Source organism: Epinephelus fuscoguttatus, linkage group LG21 (genome assembly GCF_011397635.1).
Source record: "Epinephelus fuscoguttatus linkage group LG21, E.fuscoguttatus.final_Chr_v1".
NCBI classification, from domain to species: Eukaryota; Metazoa; Chordata; class Actinopteri; order Perciformes; family Serranidae; genus Epinephelus; species Epinephelus fuscoguttatus.
The window spans coordinates 14024164-14049904 of record NC_064772.1 but is presented as its reverse complement, the minus strand read 5'-3'; the positions used below and the strand labels follow the sequence as shown (position 1 = coordinate 14049904).

General features: G+C 40.4%; 1 protein-coding gene across 5 annotated transcripts in view; it reads left to right on the top strand.

Annotated features, from left to right (window-relative positions):
* Positions 1 to 25741, top strand: part of LOC125881757 (RNA-binding Raly-like protein) — a 154416-nt gene that overhangs the window by 10904 nt on the left and 117771 nt on the right. The window contains exon 1 of one of the 5 annotated variants that reach the window (XM_049565065.1): positions 4473 to 4609. The exons of the other annotated variants lie outside the window; for them this stretch is intronic. The gene's annotated coding sequence lies outside the window, so the exon portion shown is untranslated. Of the gene's footprint in view, positions 1 to 4472; positions 4610 to 25741 lie in introns of those variants that run through there. 5 annotated transcript variants of the gene reach the window in all.

The window sequence follows — 25741 nt, the reverse complement described above, 5'->3', positions numbered from 1 at the left end:
CAGTGAAGTGGACGCCAACCCCTGATTCTCTCTCATTTGGCGTTTTGCCTCCCTATATTTGCATCGTTCTGATGACGTGTCCAGGGATGTTTCCTGGGTTTGAGGATATTTAGGCCTTAGCCCAACCCTCTGTAGGGGGTCCAGGGAAAACAGTTTTTCAAACAAACCCTTTATTTACATTCAAAGTACACATCCTAATTTCTGACAAATGAATTATGTACCTCAAAACGTGTTAGCATTACCTTGCAGGCTATAAAATGAAAGTATCCCCAAGCTTTTTTGTCTGTTTTCAAGCCTGAGACAGCCCCTAGACTACAGCATGAGCTTCCATTTTCAAAAGTGAATGTAACATCTTTGCAGCCACTGACTGCTCTCGCTTCGTCTCCCTTTATTAAAGAGACTTAAAACACTGCTATCTTCCTTAGTCACAATTAACTGCGACTCAAGAAAAAATCCTAGGGTGTCATATCTCCAATGCTGAGGCCAGGCAACGCCCATGGTTGTGTCCCCTGGATGCCTGTTGCTTAAAGTCTGGAACCTGGTTGCTAAGAAATACAGGTAGAGGGCAGAGTCTCTGCAGAAAATACACCAACACACGTCTAGTGGGTCATAAGCAGAAGTGTGGTGGAAGCTAATGAGGTGGATGTACAACTTGGACGATAGGTAGGTTACCAAGAAGTACGTTTGTATACTCTACTACAGTGGTTCTGAACTGATCCACCCATGGGGTCCAGATTTTTCCTTAGTAATTAGCTCAAGGTCCACATAGTTTAATATATTCAGAGTCATTCATGTCGTCAAGCTAGTTTTCAGTCTTTGTCAAGTAGCTATCCATTAGTCATTCACTCTACAAAAAAGTAGAGTAAGTAGTAAAAGTTCTGTGCTGGAAATTCACTCTACTTAAAAATAAAGAATGTTTTTCACAAGCTAGACATGTTTGGAAGTCACTTGCGGTCCTTTCAGAATGGACCTGTGACACACTTTTGGCCCATGACTCACCAGTTGGGAACCACTGCTCTATATATACCAGTGGCTTTTTGGCTGATAGGTGGGTACACAGTAAACAGCCAGAAAAAGAGGTGGGTATTCCCCCTGTACCTATGTATACCCTCCATTACACCACTGGTCATAGGTGATGATTGAGAGGGATTACTGCTGTATGAGCTATACACTGTTTGTAGAGAGTATCCTGCATAGTATATCTTAATCTAAGGTGCTAGCTGAGATGTTTCTACATTAAAGTTAAAGTAAATTACAGCGTCTTTGGAAAGTATTCAAACCCCTATATTTAATGCATCCTAAATTACAATTTAAGATGAATTAAATATGCTTCTATACACAATATCTGTCATGAGAAAAAAGAACACATAGAAATGTTTTGCAAATTTATTAAATAAAAAAAAGTCACCTCTCATTTACATTAGTGTACAGACTCGTTGCTGTGGTACTCCCAAGTGCATCCTGTTTGTATTAGGAGTTCACTTCATCAGTGTAAACTAGTGTACAGACATATATATATTAATACAGGTGTATGAATGCTGATAAAGAGGATATAGACAGAGTCAACTGTGAATTGCTGCAAACTCACATAAGGAAAATCTCCCTTATATTTCCTGGGCTCAGTAATAAGAAGAAGGTCTATATGTAGAAATATCCCGAGTAGATATTTCAAGCAGATGTACCCAGAAACCGAGAGGAAAAAAAAAGGGAAAGATATTTCAACACAGAGGCATCTTGACTCACATACTCACGAGGATCATGACCTCAATTTTCAGTGTCTGCCACTAGGAAAGCACAGGTGCACTCAAGGAGAGACGGCTAGCTAGCTAGCCAGCTATTGAGTTTGTGTACCCCTGAGGGCAAAAACATGTCCACCGAGCAAACCTTTTATGTTTCTCTCAACAAACGGTTCACTCAGGGGTAGCGAGGGACTGTTGGTGATGGCGAAAATGTATTCCGCTCCACATTCAAACTTTGATTGAGCCTGACAGGGAATCCTTAACTGACTACAGCATATGGACAGACTTGGGGCTTTTCATTCAGAGAGAGTTCACATAGTTATTTAAATGTTGTGTGCCTTTGTAGAGTTGCTTTGTTGTGCAGAACTTTTACTAACTAGGAGAGAGTAAAGCAGACGTGGGTCATTTTCTTTTTTTAAAGCAGCCTTCTGAGCTCTTGGATTTTCAATATATGGGACACAAAGTGAACCAAGCTCTTATGTGGTAATCCCAATCGTGTGTTTTGTGGGCGTGTACACGTCCCTGCAATTATGCATCCCGCACAGGATTGCACGCTCGCCGGATTGAGATTAAGAATGGCAAATGTCTGTCTGATTACACTCTACAAGGCAACAGAGGCCCTCTGAGCTAAATCTGAGTTTAAAAAAAAACAAAAAAACATCTGTCTCGCTAAAATGTAGCCCTACTCACCAGTGTGTTTATGTGTAAAAATAGAACCCCCATCATTTAATTCCCCACTTAGCCTCAAAAAGCAATCTTCTCCTGAAACATTAATAGCTTGTTGACATCTTGCAGTGAGCCACAGTCAATCAGGTGGAGTGTGTAAATAAGGCTTCATTCTTCATATTGATTTTTCCTCCAGGTTTTGACATCAGAGGAAATCATGGAGCTCATTGCCGTGTGTTCTCGCAGATACCGCCGGCTATTACAGCCTTTACTTGTGTTTCCATCCACTTTCTTTAATAAACATCATGAGCCTGCACTCATCGCTGTGCAGAGACATGGTCTGGATTTTTGCCTCGTTGATTGCAGTGAAGACAAAAAAAACCCCCATCTTCCATTTACTATAAAGCACCTGTATTAGTGAAGTAGCCTGGTCTAGCATTATTAGAGGGTATCGATTTTACTTACTTGTGAATTCCCCTGCCTCTTAATACTAATATGTTTCTCTGGATTATGTTCATTAGTCATTTTGGTGCCCACTTAGTGTTCACGCTACAGTACGTTTCATCTTCCAGACACAGATTAGAATTAAAAAAAAAACTCAAGAATTTTCAATTTGTGTCACAAAAAGCAGTGATTCCCAACCTTGATATGGCTAAAATCTTCTAAAAAGTAAATGTAATTTTATATCACAGTGACAGTATCATAATACAGTAATTTACAGTAATTAATGCTCAAAAATAATCATACTGTACTTCATCACATTTGATTATTTTCTTCTTTTATTTGGAACTATCATTAAAACAAGCACAAAAACCTAACTGCCTCATATGAGACAGCACAAAAACAAAAGACTCAAAACAGTAAAACTAAAATTCTTTCACAATGGAAGCTTTAAGGTTCCTAAGAACAATGATTTTAAGTGTTATATGTATCTGTATTTACAAATTCACTCTCCTCCTCCATGTCTGCCCAGCTGAATTCGTAAGATCATGCGCTATCATCCAAGAATCACGCAAGAATCACAAGAATCCAGCTCTGATTTACTGCATAGCCAGCTCTGAATAGCTCCTAAAGTAGAAATAGTGCTGCCAAATCCCTACTGATGGACACATTTCTACCATCTCACTCTTGTCATATCGCCCAACCCTAACTCAACACGTCTGAGATTTTTCTTGTGACATATTTGGCAGGTCTCAGCCTCCAGATTTGGAACCATCACCATAAACACTGAGAAAAATGTTTCCCTTTGTCACAGTCAGCAGGGCTAGTGCCCCATTCAGCTCCAAATGGTTTTGCAAAAACTGATTAAATGCTAGCATCAACATACAGTATAACATATACAGCAGCACATTAGGAACTAAACCTAGATTTTGACACAACACTCCTCTAAAAGACAGGGCCACAAGGTTGGATCTTTTGGGAATCCTGTTTGCTAGAAATTGTGTTTATACGACTTATTTGTTCTGCCAAGTAGGTCCTGGGGAAAAGGTAATTATTGCGTGGACTGCATCTGTGGCAAACAATTTTAAGTGAAGGAAATGCAAATATTTGGACAGCAGGGTAGTTTAGGGAAGATGTTGGGGTGGACAGTAAGCATTCAAAGTGCAGGACCCTGATACTGGAGAGTGGGGAAACAGAAATGTTTGTTACTTTTAAACCCTATCTTGTTGTATATGTAGTTGTTTATAAATGTGCGGTAATTTTTAGGAGACAAGGACGGTTAAATATGTCACTAGATTCAGCAGCCTAACTGGCTGAAATTTAGCTTAGCACAAACACTGGAAAAAGTGGTAAACAGCTAGCCTGGCTCTGTCCAAAGGTCACAAATCCTTCTATCAGCACCTCTAAAGCTCATCAGTGTAACATTATATTTAATTGTGAGAGTGACAGCTGGCGAGAGAGTGCAAGTTGAAGTGATTTAGCGGTGTTTTAGGGGAATTTTAGTGAAGTTTGGGTGGCGTTTTCTTTGTAAATAATATTTAGTGTTATAAATGATAGTATTTGTGGTTTTTTTGAGAGCGTTTGAGTTTTTTATGCCGTGTTTTCGTCGTGTTTTCACCATAGTTCGTAGTTTTGTAAGTTATGGTAAATACTGGAGGAGAAATGTCGAGGAGGTCGACAAGGGACAGGAGAGTCCCATTGAGATTTGTGGATGAGGAGGATGGACCGGAAGAGACTGGTGGAGTGTAGTCATCTCAACCACAGTAAGTAATACAGTTTGTATGCACTGGACATGTATTCCCAGCTTTATTACAATAATGTTTTTCAATATCTAGTGTAAATTTTCTCATTGGCTCATTTTAGAACCGAGAATCGTTTTATAATCGAAATCATTGCCCTCAGAATCGGAATTGAATCGAATCGTGAGGTGCCTAGAGATTCCCACCCTCATAGTTAACCTTAAATATCAACACAACACTTTTTGGTTTAATGGAGGTTATGTGCAGGACCATTTGTTGGTCGGTGCAGTGACTTTATGCTAAGTGGAGCTAACCAGCTGCTGTTTTAGCCTTATGTTGTGTTAACACCAGGCGCAAATTAAACAAATAGTGGGAGTGCATTACATGTAAAGTCAACATAATGACACGATTAGACCCGAATTCCTGCCAAGCGGCGCGATGAATGAGATGTGAAATACGGGAATTAAGCAGCAGAAATTTAGAAAGGAGTGTCATATGCTTATTCACTAGGGTTGAAAAATCTTAATCTCAGTGACCAATTCACACCACGATAGCCAATGAGCATTGAGATGATGGGACATATGACACCAGAGTTATTCCCCTTTATGAAAGTCAACACAAAATATTCTAGCGTTCAAATTTCAAATTTGCGTTGCTTTTAGTGTGAACACAGCATTACATTTAACTGTCCAGACATGAGAGTGGTGGCAATTTTCTCATCTAATTCTCTGCAAGACAGCAAGAGTGTGTTGAAAAATGTTGAGCTATTCCTTTTAGAGCATATTGTTCCCAGTGGAAGAGAAGAGGCTTACTGCACTTACTCTTAATCAGGGGTGGAGCAGGGGGGTGTGGCCTCTGTGGCTCCAGTCCCAGATGTTTTCTCAAAAGCCCTGAATCTGTGCTATTCACTGAAGAAATCTAATCTAATTGTTAGTAAATGTTATTCTGTTGTCCTAACATTTAACTCAGATTATCGAAGACCACATTTACCAGGCATTAGAGCAGCCCAGATTATTAAGGGATGGATTTAAACCTGGCTGATCTGTCAGCTAACGTTGATTCTGTGAACTTTACTCCAGTGGCCTATATTATAACAAAAATACTACAGGTTTCAAGATGAGTAATGCTGTTTACACCAAATTCTTACACTACATATGTTATTAAAAATAGTAACATCAGACACTGGTTGCCTCTTTCCAGGTGGCAGGAGTGAAAATGAGTCATCCTCAACATTTGTTTTGTTACAGTTTCAGAACAATGAAAACAGATGGACAAAAGTTATGTACAAAATAGGATGTAGACTCTACAGTATGATTTTTTTTATTATTTCTTGGCAACTATCATGTCTTTCCCAATGGATGTACAGATTTTAAGGCATTTTATATTATCTCAAATGGCTTTAAAAAATAGTGCATGTAGCTGTCATAAATAGGAGGGGAAAAACCAAACAAGCCCTTTTGACCCCCCTATGTTTGGGCTGAGCCCGAATGCTTCCAGTGCCTGGCTCTGCCCCTGCTCCTAATTTTGAATAACTTCATTCAAGTTAAGAAAATCACCTGTCAAACAAGTGAGCTGCATTACAAAAGACTTCAGTTGGAACCCCCACCGCTTCAGCTTTTTAGGGTACTTTGTCCCGAGTCTTTGACACAACAGCGGCCCAAAGTTGTGACCCGATAACTGAAATTGAAGAAAGATTCGTTGTTTATATTATTTCATTTTTTTATTTTGAGCCATGGGAAACTAACTGCACGGAAAATCCATTTCTGTCACTTCCTGACGAGTAAGCAGATGACAGTGAATATATTTGTCAGGGGGAGATGTAAAGTCGTTGCGAGCCACAGGAGCTCGACATCTCTGTGATGCAGGTAGAGTATGCGGTGGATGAACTATAGGACACCTGTTTGGGTCTCTTCTTATTTTGCTATTCTCTAAAAGACACCTGTCAGTGACATCATCAGGGAGTACAAACATAATTAAGTAATCAAGCAGACACATTACATATGTAAATGACATTAATTGCAGACATGGGTTTGAAATATTCATTCAAATTAGTCACATCATTTAGGCAGGGATCTCTTCCCAGCGAGTGTAATCATTGAACTAATTAGGTCAGTCAATGCAAGTTGAAACAATGTGAAAAGCAATTTCAGTTTCCAATTAATTCTTGACTAAGAGAATGAAATAGGATGATATAGGGTGATATAGGATGCAAATATATGAAGCAAGAGTAAAAAAAACAACAACACATGAGCAGATTGACAGACACTGAAAGACTAAGAGAAATTTCACTTTACCTTCAACCTGTGCAGTCATTATTTTTCAGGATTTATGGGCCAGAATGTGTGTTTTCTGCCAAGGTGACAGTCTGTATGGATTTTGGAAGCATCTCAGTGACAGTGCTGCATAGTGTCAGATGAAAGCCAAACACTCTCTCACATTTCTGACACAAAACAAAACACTTAGGAGAATTCATAACCTCCTGGAAGGTGCATAACTAGTTCAGAAACACACAAAACAGTGATAAAGTAACTACTAAGGTAAATAAAATTAAATAAGGATTTATCAGGAAAGCTGAATTTATAACTTGTTTTAAGACCTTGAAAATGTCAATTTAAACAAAAGTCATAACCAGTGGGATTTCAAAATAAAAACATGATAAATATTCTTCATTATCACTTCACATACAGATGGTGGTCACGATATTGAATTTTTTTTTATTGCCAATTTCCTATATGCCGATATTTTCTAACTCATTTTGACCAGTTGCCAATAAATGCAACTATTTTTTTTTCCACCTAACTGCAGCGAAAATCAAGTTTCTTCTGTAAAAGAATTAAAATAATACTATGCCTACTCTTATTGTGATGGCACACTGGCAGATGCAGACATAGAATACAATGTTTTCCAAAATCTACACATTTGCTGCCAAAATAGGAATACTACTCAAACTTACATGTAAAACATGCCACATTTTTTTTATTATGTAACATTTTTTTTTTAAAAAAGATTGAAATTCATTCTTCTTTACAATCCTGACAATACTCACAACCAGGGCAAATCTGACCTGTTTCCACCAACTGAAGTTGCATAATTAAAGCATCCTCTTATCAGCCTGTCATATTGGCAGAAAAGTTCATCTATTTTGTTTTCAAAACCTTTACCTGCCTGTAACAATGGCGTCCCAATATTATCATGCATTCCCAAGTATTTACAAAGGATGTAAACAAGTATGAAAAGTGATTTATATGTGAATCAGCAGCATCGAAATAATGTCATATTTGTCTGCTATGATTGAGCGGACATCACACTACTCCCTCTCACAGTTACGCTGCAGTCACATTCAAATATACAGACTTCAGGTTCTCTGTTGTCCATAAATCTGTTTAGAGATCATAGAAGTGAAGGTGCTTCTTATAAGGAGCCCTTCATGAGAAAGCAGATAGGCCAAAATGTAAATACATAGACAATAGGCTAAGAACAAAGTGACGTGCATAGCTCAAGTTCATCCTCAATAACTTTTCTTCAGTTTGCACCAACAATGTTATTTTTACCTTATGATTCATACTGAAACCCAGCCAGTTGTGTGATTTGACAGCACTGGGCAGAAACTGATGAGCTGAAGTTAGGGACCGTCTCAAAATTGACAAGAGATACTTTTCAGATTTGTGTCAACAGCTTTTCCTTTTCATTTTCTATCCCTTTATTGAACAGTGCAAGTAAAGATGTCACAGGAAATGAGTGTGTCACATTCATGCCAATAAAGCATATTTTGGATTTTAATAGTAGGCTATTTAGAACTTGATGCCTGGTCCCAGTCCGACTCAAACCAGGAACATTGCATGTCATGGTCAGTGCAAGGGGTCAAGGGGCAGCCCCACTTCCTCAGTTTTAAATCGTAGACACTTCAGACAACTTTCCTGTATTAGATCCCACAGGTCAACTTTACATTACTGTGGACCTCCTTCCGTAATTAAACTAAACCTCCAGTTTAAGAGAAAAATCATGTAATTCTGACCACCTGTTATATTTCCACTATTTATTTCCATCTGCACCATAAATACTTACACATCTTTTCTTAGATTCAGTTTAGACTTGTCTTTTAGGATTAAGATACCAATCTGTTTTATTACTGATTAATTTATGTACATTATGGTTAAAATATCATGTTATTTTGCATGTTTTATTTGTAGATAAGCATACATATAAGGAGTGAAAATGGCAGTTTAAAACAGTTTAACAAAGAATATGGCATTACTTCTAACAACTTCCTGTGTAGCTTCCACACACTTATAGAGCCCGGCCTCACTCGGAAGTTGCTGAAATCCGGCATTGGGCAGTGACTTGCAGCATCAGAAACCAACAAAAAAGGCGCCCAGTTGCTGATATAGTTTAATGGCGCCCGGCAGCATCAGGGGAAACGTGTTGGGACAACGACGAAATTTAAGGCGGTGAAAGTCCGAGTGGGGCGGATGGAAGGAGTGGTGGATGGGTCCAACAAACGACTTTCGCTCAAGAGACCGATGTTGCATCCCTTAAGATTCTAAAGCCAAACCCTGTTCTTTTCCTAAACCTAAGCACGTGTCTGTTGGTTATTGAAGGAAAAAAAAGTTGCGTTGTTGTACCGATGTAGTGGATTTATTTTGAAAGAGACTGTACGTAAACGTTAAATTTCCTGTGAAAACAGAAATGTATCTTGAAAGACGACAATGCATGTAACAGGCAGAACTTGACACAGTGTCCCAGAACGTCAACAACCAACACACCCAGGGTACCTTTCACATTGTATCTGATGCAGAAAGTCCATGACAAAAACGTCAATATGTGACGAGGTCGGAGTGAGAATGTGTTGACTTGTGGTAATACATCAGAATACCAATAAGCCCTCCAACCGATACAACCACATATGTTGTTTGGTCCTATCCTCTAACTCTACCCTTAGAAGTGTTTCCTAAATTAGCTACCAGTTAGGTTTTGAAAAAGAATCATGGTTGGGCACCGTCATATTAAGTGCTTAATGTAACGTGACATTACGAGAAAGTATTTGACATGACGTTTTGTACAAACATACCTTGAAATGCCTCAACTTGATAATTGGCTTCACACGGGACACAAACAGTTGTCTCCTTGGTGAAAGTCCACCCAAACCTCCTCCCTGCATGGAACTCATTGGTCTTTATACTACGTCAACTGACTTCCTTCTTTGCCCATGTCATAATAAGTGTGGTCACTAGAGGTCCCTGCCTACACAAAATGTAAATAAGGGTCTTAGTAAGCTGCTTGCACAAATGACCTTTACAGTCTTTTTTGGGGGAAGGACAGTCCTCTAAATACAGATATTTTTTGTGACAGATTGTTGAATTCTAGGAAGATGTTGTCCGTCTTTCTTTTTCTACATTACCCAAAGCAGATTTACAATAGTACACCAGTGCCCTGATGAGACATGAAGAGACGTGCCCTCAGTGCTTTCCTGCCCTTCGCTCCTTCACCCTCTCCCACACATTACCTCCATTCTCACTTTCCAGCCTCCCACTGCGCTCCCCATCTCGCCATTCTCAGAGATACAACCAGAAGCCTCCAGAAAGACAGATGCTTTGTCCATTCATTCAGTAATTACATTTCACTGCCAGGTCTTTGCCGGCTGATTATTTAGCTGTCTGTCTCTTTCTCTTTATCTATTGGCAAGCCACTTCTTCCGTGTTAGCTGTGATTCGGGCACATTCACAGATAAGACTCACATCCAGTAACATCATCCTGACTGCGTGAGACAATGAAAAGAGTTGAAAGGGATTGACCTGCCAGATTTAGGTTTATTTTAGCTCCCATTCATGGAGGAAAAAAACAAAAAAAACAATAATCGCTTTATCACAGCTGACAAAACCTAAAGTATTTAACAGCATTGGGCATAATGAATTTATTGAAGCGATACAATATGGGAAGAATCTAAATAGTAACATATGGAGGATGCTTGTTGTTGAGCTGAAACAATTAATCAATTTACGTAGCCTATACAACCACAACACAGCATGTTGACTGCGAAAACATAAAGTTACTTCTCAGAAAAATGGGAACAAATGCCTTCAGGCTTTATTTCTTGCCTTTCTTGTTATTTTCCTCGCCTTTTTGTGTCTAAATCGCCAGCTGTTATTGCAGATGCAGTAATTTAACTCTGTCTAATTCTATGCAAGCACATGAGAAACTCTCAAAAGTCTCTTCTGTCGCATTTAAGCAGACTTTCCTGTCTTTTCTGTGGAGACTCTGGTCTCGCCTTCCTTTTGATTCTGACACACAGATTTGCCAACAACCTTCATGTGTGATAGTGAGTATGCAGTGGCACAAAGGAAAGTGGTGAGGTGCGACAGGAGGTGTTGAAGTGACTTGAGATTCTATTAAAGCAAGGTGGAGCGACAGTTAGTTAATGGCGAGGAGAAGTTGTAGGTGACGCTGCTGTGATTCACAAGAACGCATGGTCTCATTAGCAGGAGTCTCTTTTGACTCTTATGCGTATTGTAATGTTAAACATCCAACTTCACAAGCAATAAATAACAACAGCTGCACAATATCAGACAGCTAGTGCATGAACCTGTCTTACTGCTGATAATAAGAAGCATTATGGGCTCCAGCTTAGGCCTGGAAACGCCACATACATAAAGAAAAAAGGAAATAAGAAAGGAAATCTAAATATATTTACAGTCAGGCTTAATGTGTTGCCATAGTTTTATTGCTGCCCTCACGTCTCTTCTGCTACGATTGGTGGCGCCTAATATGTTCTGGCTCGCACGTGTCCCTGGTCCAGCCACTTGGAGTAAAGTGCACAAGTGGGTGGAAGTGGAGAAGGTCACTTTAATAATATTTGTACTGACTACAGCCTGTTGGAGCAATAGGGAAGGAAAAAAAAAGCTTCAAACCCAACAACACTGACTGAGTTGTTTTAATCAATTTCAATTCAGAGGCACTATGGGAAGTCTGCACGCTGGCAGCTGATGGAAGGCTGTTGCTTGTGCTTTGGGTAAGGAGCAGAAAGTGTGACCATGAGGTCTGCGTTGGTGCGGGCTGCAGTACAGCACAATACAGCACAATGTGGACGGACAAATACTATGTAAGATTTAAATAGGCACAACAACAATTAATGGTAGCAGTAATTACAAAGCAATATTATATGCACACAAATCTCAAACAGGATAAAACTAAAAAGGTCAAGGGTATAGATTAAAAATTACAGTCTACATATGACTCACCAGCTATCCTCCTAGCATCTATTGTTGATATCTGGGACAGTGTCAGTTTACACTTGTTACATGTTTTGTTTCTTTTCAACATACACTTCCATTTCACAGAAAATGTACAGTTTCTGCTCATTAGAGACCAGCAGTCTTTTTCAAAATAAATTTACAGTGTTGGTTAAACTCCTCATATTAATGGTTATTTCCTTGTGCAACAAAAGTGGAAAAAAGGTTGCGAAAAAAACATCATGGTTTGGCTCAACATTTACACAGGAAGTGAACAACAGGCTCCTGGGTGAAAGTCCAGGGTTTGTTGGACTCATCCACCTTCACTTCCACTCAACCTGTAGGGACTTTTAGCTCCTTATATAACGTTAACTGCAGTGTTACAAACTGCTGCCGGCCGGCGTATTTCATAACTCACAAAAGGTGCCTTTGATGACTTGGGCTGGTGGCTGCTGCATCAACAACTGCCACCTCCTGGTGCATATTAAACCAACATGATACGTGCCTTTGTACATCAGAATCTAATGCCGAGATCACTGACAAAGCAGCTGTATTTGATGAGTGCAGAGTGAGAATGGGATGGTTATTCTTGCTAGTAGGGCTGCACAATATATTGTTTTTTATTGTCATCACAATGCCTACTTGCATGATGAACACATTGCAGAAGACTGCAATATTGCAAAATTAGGATTTTTTCGTGTTAGTTGAAAAAGAGCATTAGTAGAAAACTGCACTAACAAATAGGGTGAGTTATCGCATAGGTTTGTTGTCACCCTCATTGAATCTCACTCCTTCAGAGAGTGCTGTTAAAAATGTTGGTGCTGAAATATTCAAAATTGAGGTCAGAGGTCATTTACAGGGTCATTTCTGGAGTAAGACACTTGACAAAGCGGTGAGAGGACTTTCAGTGTTTTTCATGTTAAAATATAAATTACCAGCTCTTCTGTGTTTCTCTTTTAGATTTTCACACAGTGGGTTTATAATAAAACAATTACTATGATTGAAAACTATGAGGGGGAACTACAGTGTAAGGTTTTTTTTGGTCTTATCTCGGCTGCAACATTTGGTTGTTAGCAAGAAATCACAGTTTAGGATGCTTGTCGCATTCTCTGTGGGGTTGGTTGTCATGTATTGTTCTTTATATTGTTAAATAAGGATAAATAATGTACTTATAGGTCTGATTTGTCTTGTTTATGTCCTTGTGATAGATTAGCTGGTCATGTTTTTGCATTTCAGTGAAGAAATTCAATGAAACTCAACCTTGTAAATAACATGGGGACCACCAACCCCATTGCATTTGACAACCAACCGCCCGATGGGAATGAATGTCTCAAGTGCACAAGACGCATTTAACAGTTCATATCTGTTGAACACAATACACTTTGGGAGAGTAAGGTCACTTCATTCTTACCTGACATTTAAGGCCTCAGTTACACTTTGAAAGGGACTCTGTTAAGGATACAGTTTTTGAGGGGTTCAGATTAAAGTAAAAAGTGTGATAATCGAGCCCATTCTCTCCCTTATTTTTTGTATTTTATCAGCATACTAAAAGCAGCAGAATGACAAAACTGAGTTCACTTTATTAATATTTGTTTATCACATTCAACATTAATGGATATCATATATTTTCCTCATATTGTGCAGCCCTAGCTGAGAGTCTGATGAGAAGATCAATACCATACTCATGTCTGAACATTACATTTGAAGCAACTGGTATCAGAAGGTTAGCTTAGCACAAAGACTGGAACCAGGGGAAAACAGCTAAACTGCCTCTGTCTTCCTTTTTGTTACTTTTGGATAGGCTTGCTGTTTCCCCTTGTTTCCAGTTTTTGTGCTAAGCTAACTGTCTCTGACACTAGTGTATTTCCAAAAGTGTCTCCAGTGTCGACTGTTCCTTTAACTCTGCAGAGGATGGTGATGATAAGGGAGTTTTAAAGCACAGCTTACTGTATATTAGTTCCAAAAATAAATAATAATCTCCTGACATGTTTGGAAAACAAGTTTCTTGCTGTGGGAAGCAGTGAAGTGAAACAACAGTAATGCAAATGAGACAGTAGGGGGGAAAGGTTGGGAAAGGAATTCTTTTCTGATTTTCTTTTGTGACCAATTCCATTATGATGCGGTCATAAACATGAGCTGAAAAGCCTTCAAACGAAGGGGGTTTTAAGGCTGGAGAGCACTGTGAAGGAATAATTCAGATCAACTGGAGGGTCATTACTGTTTCTGAGTGGTGAGTGGAAACTAAATAGACAGTCATTTTACCCAGGGCAGTGTTATATGGCCAAGAGCAGGCCCAAAAATATGCCAGAGGGGTTGCTGGGATTGGTGTTGACTTCCAAATATCAGCCCCAAACACTGAAATAAAATAGATCTGTTTTATTTGGACTTCATCCCATGGTATGTTTTCTTTCTTTTCCCTAAACATGTTATTTACTGTTATTTATTAGTGTAATTATTTGACCACCACATAACCTTAGAATAAAAAGTTAAAGGGGTATTGTATATTAATATTCTGGGTTGTGTATAATATAATTTGGTTGTTGTGTTTTATGTCCTGTAGACAAGTAGTTTTTCTCCAGAGAAGCCAGGGCTGGCCAATTAAACTGTAGGATTCTGATGAGATTTAAGTCCGTCCCAATGCAGCCTGTTCACAATATGTTTCTCCTGTTAATAATGTACTCATCCTGCTCTGGCCTCTTGTAAATTATGTGCCTACTGTGCAAGGATTGTACCAGCAGTCACCAACACTACTAAAATGATTTCGACACCATAGCCAAGATTTTAAAATCACTGAGGTTCAAATCGAGTACTCCGGTAGTACAATTACATGCACTGTGTACTTGTGAAGTGTACAGATTTTGATAGGGTAGTCTTTTCTCAAATACGGCTGTTGCACACTTTGCAGAAATAATGAGTGCAAGATGTGACAGCTTTTCTTCTTCTTCTGTTCTTCTTCGTGTCATGTTTCTATATCTGTGAACATCCATGGCTGATACTTACTGGCTCTATTACCAGCTGATCTACAGACTCAATGATAGCTTCCGCATTTGAACTTGTCAAGCATCTGACCCCAAAATCTAAAACTAATATCCTCTATAGAGAAAAAGACAACTAAACATGCATGAACACTTTATAGAACTACGCGCATGGATTGTATAGCTTACGCCACAACACACGATAATCAAATGCGCTGCTGATAGCTAGCTAGAAAGTTAACATTAGCATTCCCCTAATTGTTTGCAGGACCAATTTATTAAATAGTTAACCAGATAAACTGATGGTTTCTATTCAGCAACAGTGTACTGGTAGTGAAAAACACATAGACCCATGTATAACTTAACTTAATCTTTGTGGTCCCACCCCTTCTGTTGCGTATGCAGCATGGTGACCACTGAGGGTGAGATGTGTCCAAATGTGTCCAAACAATCCACACAACTTTTTGCCCATGCACCCTGCAGGAACTCATATACCACTTTTCCACCAAATTAGTTCTGGTTCTTGAACAGGTTTCATTCAGGATTCTTGGAAAGTTGGGGCCATGTAGTGAACCAGTCTGCACTTCCACCAGTTGTGAGTGGAACCATTAGCAGTGTTTCCCATTAATTAACGAAATGTGCCGATGTGCTCAGGCTGTCAGATCCAGCGCTCGACAGTGCGAGCGTTTCACTCGACTAAAAATAAGTGTGTGCGAACTGTAAAAAATATTTAGGGGCACATGTGCGCATAAAAAAAAATCAGCCGAAGCCGCCTATATTTTTGTCAATAAAAAAATATGATAATCTAACCGCAAATGTTGAAGGAACTCCAGCCACCTTCCCTCTTCCCCGTGTGACACGGTTATGGGCGGTTTTCCAAGCCACTGTCGGCACAATGAATATAAGTCCCGCTGTCGGCTGGGTGGAAATAAGACAAAGGGTTCTAGTTTCCTGGCGCAGCGCAGGGTGGCGAACCCCGCGCAGAGCTAGTTTCGAGCAGTGCAACCTGAGGCGCGCTCAGTTTGGTAATTTGGCAGACCAAGGTGCGCTGAGATGGGTGTGGCGGCGCAGCAGGGGGAGGTGTCGACAGATCCAGCTTGGGGCAGTGACAGTTTCGAGCCAAAAGGCTTCGCTGAAGGTGCGCTAAAAGCTCGCTATCTGAAACCACGTCTACTGTCAGCACAGGCGGAGCGCAGCCGGTGTAAGCCGAAGTTTGGCTGACTGGCGGGCAGTGCGCACACGTCACCAAAACCTCACAGGCAGGTTTCCAGAATATCAGGCACATTAACAATGCAATAAATACCCAAAAAAATCCACTATTCAATGCAACTATCTGCAATCAGCACATAAATGTATCTCTATATCGACTGTCCCGTCACATCTGATGTCAGATCAAAGGGGAATGGCACCGTTTGGCACGTTTGGCATGCGTAATGGAAACCCAACCTGATTTGATTAACACAGTTGCAAACTAATGAGTTCACATCCCTCTCAGCCAGCCACAAACAGCCACAGCATCAGATAGGGAGCATATATTCAGCATCTGTCATCTTAGAAAAGTCAAAAGAAAAGAAACCGAGTGAGACTGCGAGAGAGAAAGAGAGAGCGCGCGCACGAGAGAAACGCATCATTGATTTACAATTGTGGTGACCTCCTCCCAGGCTACCTTTGCATCATCAGCCCGTGGAGGTCTGCTCACAGTTCCGTATATTCGGACACTGCAAGCTTGGACCTCCCAGACCAAAACATCAGTTTCATCCTGGGAGAAGTTTGGCCGTCTGACGCTGCTGCTCTCTTCTGCCATGGCGAATTGAGTAAACTCTCATTACGCCTTCGTGCGGCGCATTTAAGGGCAAGGAGAGGGGCTCATTTGATTGGTGTGATGTGTGTAAAACCCACTCCACGCCTTCTCTCCTCCCTCTTTCCGACTTGCGCAGGTAGGAGGGACGGAGGTGGGACAGACGAGTAGCTGCGCCAGCGTGCACGGTGTGCCAAACTTGCAAAATCCGCAAAATCCTGGGTGGCCACACCCAGTTGGCGAAGCGCAGGTGCGCTGCGCCCCCGCCTCGCCCGGTCTGCGAAACCAGAGCCCAAAGTGTGGAGAAGAGGGACCGGGAAAAGCGGCAGACCTCCGGGGAAGCCTGCTCCGTTCTCCCCGCAGTTAGGAACCATTCGCCACGGTACTGCTGCTAGGCAGGGTGGAAATAAGTCCTGCAGAGTTACAGAGGACCCAGAGAATGTTTTAGGATAGTAATAACATTATATAAGATAATCATATTACAAAGATAATATAAGATAATAAAATTAAAGACAAAATTAAATTGCACACTGCATTAGGCTCGTTCAAGATGAACTGCACCTTGCCTGAAAGGTGGACGACATCAGGCGGTTGTAGCAGAGGGCAGTCACAAAAAGCTCTGACAGTTTCCAGTAGCCTTCAGTCTGTACAGGAAGTCACAGAAACACTCACATCCTGTTAGATCTGATGTCGATTTATTAAAATGTATCAGACTCGTTGAGTGATTAATCAATTCTGCAGCAGCCTGGCTCATCTCGAGCAAGCCTATTGTAATCTGGGATGTGCTATCAATGAAAGAGTAGTACAAAACACTGATTACCTGCAAACTTTTGTTGTGTCTCAAAAATCAAGCATGAACCAACTATTGATGAGACCACGGCACATTCTTTGACGATGTCTCACTTCTCCATTGTTGCCTTCACCATCCTCTCTTTACAACCTGTAGATTACGATGCTTCCCCCGATGTTGTCACAGTTCACACTTTAGCTCAAGGGAAACCTGCTATATTATAACTCCTGCCAAGAACAAACTTTCCAGTTCTTTATTTCTTTATTTTTGGTTGACATGCTCTCAACGGTCCAAAATTAGGTGCCAGAACCAGAACAGCACTGGTTCCATGTTGGTGGAAAAGGGGTACTACTGCACTGTATTTTGTTATTCTCACTGTGAACACACTTATGCACTGCAATAATTCAAACGTGTGATAATTCAAACTGGCAAGTACAGAAGTGTCCATTTTGAGACACAACAACTGAGTCTATAAATGCTAAAATCCCCTTACAGAACACCAACTGTGTCTAAAAAATACATAGCTACCGCTGACCTCGGTGTCCTCAGTACAGCCCTGCACACACCCACTTGTGCTTACATTTGGTTCCCCCACATGAAATGGATTATTTGATTAGACTGTGAGTCAGCTTGCTGCACAAATGTGCATATATTAGGATAAAGTGTGGGACATTGTGTAGCTTGTACGCTACACAGGGTAGGGTGCTAATTCTGCTCCATTGTTCTATTATAGCCAGTCCACAAACGGATCCAGGCCAACTGCAGCAGCACACAACTAGAAACTATATGTCAGGGTTAATATTATGATAGAAATGTCCCATAATGTGAGGATAATGGTGAATATAGTCTTAAATGTCTTGCTTAAAGCAAAGCCATGGCAGTGAGGTGACACTTTCTTTCTATTGTCTTTTAAAAGTGTTGCATTTTGTAAGCAGGATGTACTAACCAGTAAGATTTTAAATATGTCTTTACTGCAGGTGAGGACATTAAAGGTTCCAGTTACAATATGTTATTTGGAATTCTGTCTACCATATCGTACGCTGGCCCATAGTGGGGAAAAAACCTATGAGTACATCCCTTCAATCTATATCCTGAGCTGCAGACCATGTTTGTGCTACAAAAAAAGCTGTACTCTACTATGACTTTCACTCACTGTTAACACATATACAGGCCCACTGTATATGTAGAGATGCATATTTTACAGTTGTGATCAGAGATGGCAATTCTGCATCCATATTTGTAACTAAATTCCCCCAACAAACCATCTCAGCGGTAAAAATGCAAAACATTTTCAAGCAGTGCTGAATCATGCTGTCTCAGACGGGAAATCAGCACATTAAAAGCAACTGAAATACTCCATGTAAACTCTCAAGATGCTTTTCCGTGGCCTTGTTGTGCTTTCAAGTCTCTTCTCCCGCTTTGGATCTCTGCCAGTGTCATAGTAATGTGTCAGGATGTGTCATCTCATCCAGGCTACACTTTTTTTTCAGAGGGATCTGTTAAGGGCTCCCTGTTTGTGCAGGACAGGCGGAGAGTGTTTATTTTTAGACAGCCCCGGCGCTGATTGTATTTTGAGTGATTTAATAAGTGTCGAGAAATGTGGAGAAACTTTGCCGGGTTTGAGACATCAGCGCGGAAAGGTCAGCAGAAATTAGTGGAGTAGGAGTGAAACTTAACCTTTCCCTGGGTTGACTGACAGAAAGACAGAAGTGGCTTGATTGCAGCCATTGTGTACTCATGTGTTTGATGATAATTACACATCCTGTTGTTAGCCCAGCTCCATAAATATTTCATGAGCTCCTATCATGGATTTAGAAAGACTAGAACATTTTAACTGTCCTATAGCAGAAAACGACTGTAATATATCAGCTCGGGGGGGTGCTGCTGCTGCTGTTTTACAGTACTAATGACTTCTTCTGGGGCTTACATTTCTGCCCTGACTCTTGCACATCTTGAAACCTCTGTAGCTACTGCATGTTCTCAGTTGCACATGGAGCCTGTTAAAAGTTACGTTTTAGTTCAGCACTCTTTATAAGAACTTCTTCAAATGATTGCTAATGCGAATCAGATCTCCAGATATGAATGTCAGTTGTTGAAGGAATAGTTTGACAGTTTAGGAAATACGCATATTCACTTTCTTGGCAAGAGTCAGATTCGACAATCTAAAGTATTCTTGTGTCTGTGCGTTAACTGTTGAGCAAAAGCTGTGAGGTGATAACCTAGTCTTAGCATAATGACTGGAAGCAGAGGAAAACAGCCTGACTCAATCCAACTAAAAATATACGCCTACCAGCACCTCTAAAGATCACTAACCCATTCATTGCCATTCTCTACCTGTCCACCAGATGTCCTCACACTTTTTTGCCTGCTCCTGTCACCTGACTCCCTCATCGGCCTCCACACCTGTCCCCACTTTCCCTCATCAGCCCTGCAATCACCCGACCTTGCCTGCACACTCACTCACCTGCTTCCCATTTCCCCTAATCAGCCCAGTAGCACATATACTGGTTCATTTCCACTGGTACTCTTTAAAGTTTCTCTGTGTCTCATGCGTCTGCTTGCGACCCTCTGTCAACTGGAATCTGTTACCTGAGACCTTTATGTCACCTGCCTGTTTTTGAACCTTAATCTTGTCCAAAAAAAAAAAAAAAAATCCCTGAACTTCACCAGTCTCCCTGCTTTGTCTACCTTTGGGTCCTCTCCCTGTTTTTACAGGGACCACTCACTGTTATAATAAGACTCTAGGAAGTCAAAAGTAATAATTACAGCATGTAACTTTCCATAAAACTGCAACACATTTTAAAACAAATGAGTAAGAACATTTTAATTATACCTTTTCCTGACAAAATTAGTGCTTATATGTGGGGGTTTTTTAAGCGCTTGAAAACTCACTAAAAATAGGTGCTAGACTCCTTTCCCATTGCCAGTAGATGAGTAAGCCTTTCTGTTATTTTCTGGTGTGTCACATTCAATGTAACAAACACGTCGGAAAACGTGGTTAGTAAACAGTACAAAGCAGCATGGAGGTATGTGAAAACTGGTTAGTTATTTTTTTATATCTTGTACTTATTCAGAGTGTCTGAACTTAGTTGTGATTAATTTGTAATGATTTTGGAATACTGCTTGGTTGGAGAAAGACAAAAGTTGTGACCAAGGTCGGAGCTGGAGCCGATAAATACCCAACTTCTGCAGAGTCAGATGTCCCAGGAATGAATGGCAACTGTAACCTCTCCCACTTAAGACTAAAGCCAGATGTTAGTGGGTTTTGTCCAGTGGGAAAGAGGCTTCAGTGTTGCTGGTAGAGATATCTTTGGGGTTCGGACAGATCCCGGCTAGCTGTTTCCCCCTGTAGTCTCTAGGGAGTGGTGAGAATCCTCTCAGGTAGCTCTCAGTAAGAAAGTGAATCAACATAATTTGCAAAATGTCACAGTATTCTTTTAAAACTACACAATTTAATTCAAGGAAATTTCTGTAACACCACAAAGAAAGCTCTGAGTCCAAGGGCACTTTCTCGCATGTTAAAATCTCAATCAGCCTTGAAGGAAGTCTAAATTTTGGAATTGACATTGAATAACAATCAGTAAAACAATAAAAGTGTTAGTATGCCTGAAACAAGAAACAGAAAGTGAGACAGTTCAGAACACTTTGATCTCAGCCTTTTAAAACAAGCCTGGGCGACATGATTAGATGCAAGTTTTTCTATCAAGTCATGAAAAATCAAAACTACACAAAAATCCATGCTGCAACCACTGAAAACCCTGAAAGAGGACATTATGCTTCCCTCAGTGGCAACATTACATGTATCTTCATTTCCATAGCATTATCATGTGCTCCCGCATCATGTGTTGCTGTGACATCCCCACATTTAAACACAGGACAATTGCAGTACTTACTGAAACACTCAACTGCAGTCTAGTATCTGCAGCATCAGTCTCTGCCTGCTCTCTGTTGTTCAAAGAGAATTCTTTACACCAGCAACAAGAGGTTTGTGCCTACTATATACACTGCATAGTAAACATGACCCAGCGGCACAAACCAGAACACTTCAGCACTCATATTGATTACCAGCAGAGGGATAAAGAATGGAGCATCTGGAGACACAGTTGGGTTTTGATGAACATACCCCCTTTGGACACTTGCTGGCAAATTCAGCTCAACATTAAGATTCACTCCTTTACTGAAGCACTGTACAGCACAATAGTGTCATCTTTTAAAAACATCCAGAGGAAGCGTTTGCTTTATTCGTCCATTTTGAATTAAAACCATTAATACTACATATAAAATCAATAAATAAAATCAGTTTCACTGTAACAACATTATTTCTTGCTAAAGAATAAACCTGGGCAAGAGCCAATTTAACATAGACACATGTAGGGTTATAGAGTAGGGAAGACTCTTTGGGGCATAGCCTTCTATATGCTTGATGTATAATCACAAGTATTAGCTTTTAGCCATTATTTTTTTCTATCCATGCCACTTCTTTGAAATGGCAGTAAAGTACTGTAGTTTAATGTTTACCAAATGGAGAAAAGCAAGTAACTGTATGCCTCCCAACATAGGATCAAATCCAATAATATTCCAAGACTAGAACTGGGCCAGTCTCAGAACTGTTTTTCTACCTAATCACTAGTAAAATGTTGACATTGTATATTTCTGCAAACCATGGATATATTATTTTTGTGTGTTATTATGTAGAAAATACCTTGAAACTTTGTTTCATTACTGATGGTTACCATGTGGGTGAGTTCAGGAGCAAAAAACAGTTGATCATGGTTGGGAAAAATCATGTTTGGGCCGGAGAAGTGGTCAGTGTCTCGGTAAAAAAACAACACTGCTCTTGGTCCTCTCTCTTTTGAGAAAAAAAAAAAGTTACGTTTTGCTAAAAAAAAAATTTGTTTGGCGATTGAAAAGCTGCTGGAAACACAGCGATGACTCTGAAAAATGGGAACTGCCTGTTGTTCTGATGGTCCAAAATTCCGAAGCCCTAACAGTCCAAGAATTTCCCACTGGACCAAAAGCCCATTTTCCAAGCTCATTGCTGTGAAGTCTTGTTTCTCCCAAAATATACACTCCCTTGGGGTGCCCAGTAGTTCACCTGATAGAGCGGGTGTCCCATGTATTAGGGCTATTTCCTTGCTGCAGTGGCTGCAGGTTCAATTTAAGCTTGAAGCCCTTTTCTGCAGGTCATCCCCTCTCTAAAACATACTCCCTGGTGTTAGGCAACCCAAAAGCCAGAAAAATGTTCGCATGTTACATTTGTCATCAATGCTGTCGTAAATGTGAGGGTGGATTTAGGCACAAAGGCTACTTGATTATGGTTAGGAAAAGATCATGTTTTAGCCTAAAACACCCACATTTGGTGGCATAAAAGTAGCTGTAAAAGCAGTGACAGGATTGTAAAAACACTGACTGGTGGCTCAAATGCCACTGAGAAACATCATGAAGGGTTGCCAGAAACACTGAATATTGGTGGCTGCTGAGAAATGCTGTGAGGGATAGGTAAAACATAGTGATCAGTGGCTCAAATGCTGTGAAGGGTCAGTAAAAGCACCTAAGATCGGTGGCTCAAACACCGCTGGGAAAGTCAAACTTACTGTAGGGAGTGTGTCTTTTCTGAGAAATGGGACTTTAGAGCAACGGGCGTTTGTTTTTTGGGATAATGAGCTGTGGGAGCAATGGGCCTTTAGTCCAATGGGACATTTATTGGACTAATGGGGCTTCAGAATTTTGGGCCATTGGAGCAAAGGTACGGCATGGCACCCAAAAACTACTGGTTTTGTTGTTTGTTGATCTGGAACGCTGGTTTGCAGTGGTCTGCAGCTTGGTCGGCATCTTCCCTAAGTGTCAAGCCGTCCACCTTTCCTTCCACCTCACGATGACAAAGTCGGCTGATATATTACATTAATTTAGAAAGATGATCTGATACGTATGAAACATATAAATATAATGTATTTGTGGTTTGCAACAAGATACAATGAAACATTTTCTTCTGGCAACTGGGCTTGTTTTTACTTGAAGACTCAAACAAGTAATATTTTTACACACATGTAACTGACCATATTAATTTAGTATCAGGGTTGGTGAATGAAACTACACATAGTCTGGGAATTTGTTTATTGTACTTCCATGATATGTCTTAAATATGCCTGTTCCTGGTTTTAATGTACGCAAAACATGATATGAACATGGAACATAGAGTAACCTGTTTCTTCATCTGCCTGTATTGATTATCATGCACTCAGACACGACTATCATGTCTGCATAGAGAGTTTTTGCCACATTTGAAGATAAACACAGTTTGGTTTGGATCTGCTGGAAAGACGAAGAAGAATCTTGACACTGAGGTGTTTAGAAAGCCCACACACAGCGATACCTCAGAGACTCTCACCATCCTGTTTGGGTGTAATCCAAACCTTCCATTATGAGATACCATTAACGGCATAAGCGAAAACTAAGAACAGAAGCACAGACAACAAGAGCTGGAAGCAGTTAACGACCTGGGTCACAAACAGGGTCAACAGAAAGGAAAAATAGCCCCAAAATACATCTGAATATCAGACAAAAGCAAAATTGCATTTTCCCTTATTCCTATCCCTAATTGGCTGGACTTTTCACAAAAAGTATAAGGTAAGTAAGGAAAGTGAGGTGGTTTTCAAACGGAGACAATAAGGGCTGCATAACTTAACAACACAAAGCAACACTGTCTATACTGTGGATATTTGCACAGCCATTTCACTGCAGAAAGAGTTGAATGTATCAGCTCCAGACTCAGTGGAGCCATTTAAAGGATAACAAACACACTTTCAAGGATTACTGTGAAAACATTTTTTCAGAAAAAACGAACTGCTAAAGAGACCATATACTGTATTGCATGTCAGGCTGGAGGCTGAATGGGTGCTGCAACAATAGTCTGCTTCTTACAACTCTGTTACAACTCTAACAACTGCCATAAAATCAATACCTTGGCATTTTTCCCACTCGCCCACTTTCTTAGTCGGAGGAATTTGGGACACGACCTGGAAACGTGACATCGCATGCAGAAGGTGACAAATTTAAGCAGGTGTCCTCCAACACGTCCTCATCCAGCTGCAGTCATGGGTTATTAATACATACGTTTTCCCACCTGATGTCAGATGGAGCCAAGAAAATGCAGTTGTGTTTGTTCTGATGTTTTACTACCTGGATGACTGAGATGACTCTGCATGAGCTTATTGGACTATAAGCCTCTCCTGCAGTGATGAATAACAAGCCACTTTACTGGAATCACTGTAAATTATTCTTTTAAAAAAATAACCTACTGTAAAACCCATGTATCTGAGAGCCTTGAAGATGTCTGTGAGGAGATATCCACTTGTTTGAGTATGAACACAATACATGTCCTTCACCAGCATCTTTGGTTCAGTTTGCATGCAAAGGAAACTCTCCACATCTTTGTATAAAACTGAAACATTTTTCAGAAGATTATGGTACAGCAGTGGACACAAAAAGAAAGACTTAAAGAAAATGCTATATGCAATTTTTCACTTCCAGATGGAGAAATATTCAAAAACTGTATGTGTAGTTTTAGTCATGCTAGCATCTAAGTGATGGCAATGTCAGCCTGTAAGGTGTAATTGTGAATCAGTGGTGATCCCCTGACTTTCCCTCTAGCGCCACCAGTGGGTCATAGTTTTAATTTGTCCAGTATTTTGGTTTATGAAACATTACCCACAAAACTTAATACATTCCCATCAGCCTCAGCTGTACTTGTGTATTTAGTTCTAATGAGAAAATGTTAGCAGCACCAGCAAAAAGATAGTAAACATCACAGAGCTACAAGCATGGCTGTAGTATGTGTTCAAACAGCAAGTGAAGCAGACTTTTGCCTTCTTGTCACATGTGCTAGTACCACCTTTGTGCAGTCTGTGTTTATTTACACCAAACAGCCAATGTACCAACCGTACAGATGTTAGCTGTAAGCTAGATAGCAACAGATGGACCACCTGTATGCGTGTGGGAGTGTTTTCCATGTGTGTCTTTGTTCAGCTTTCCATTGACTTTGTGTGCAGTTGCATGCCTCTAAAATTTGCCTCGCCTTCTGTCGGAACACGTTGTTAGTCTTGTTCTTAAAATTGGGATGGGCAAGTCATTACAAATGTATGCTCTGCAGCCAAACATTGTTCAAATCCATAGGGCGGGCATAAGCCTGGACCTATGGTATAGACTATATATAAAAATGGATGACGTGTCTCAACTTACTCGCATAGTACAAAAGGGAAGCCAAACTATCCTTAATAAAGCTGCTGTCATCTTGCTCTGGTCATTCGGAGCCAGAGTCTACACAGTAGTGATCTCCGCGGTATCGAGTTTCCCACCTATACACCCTTT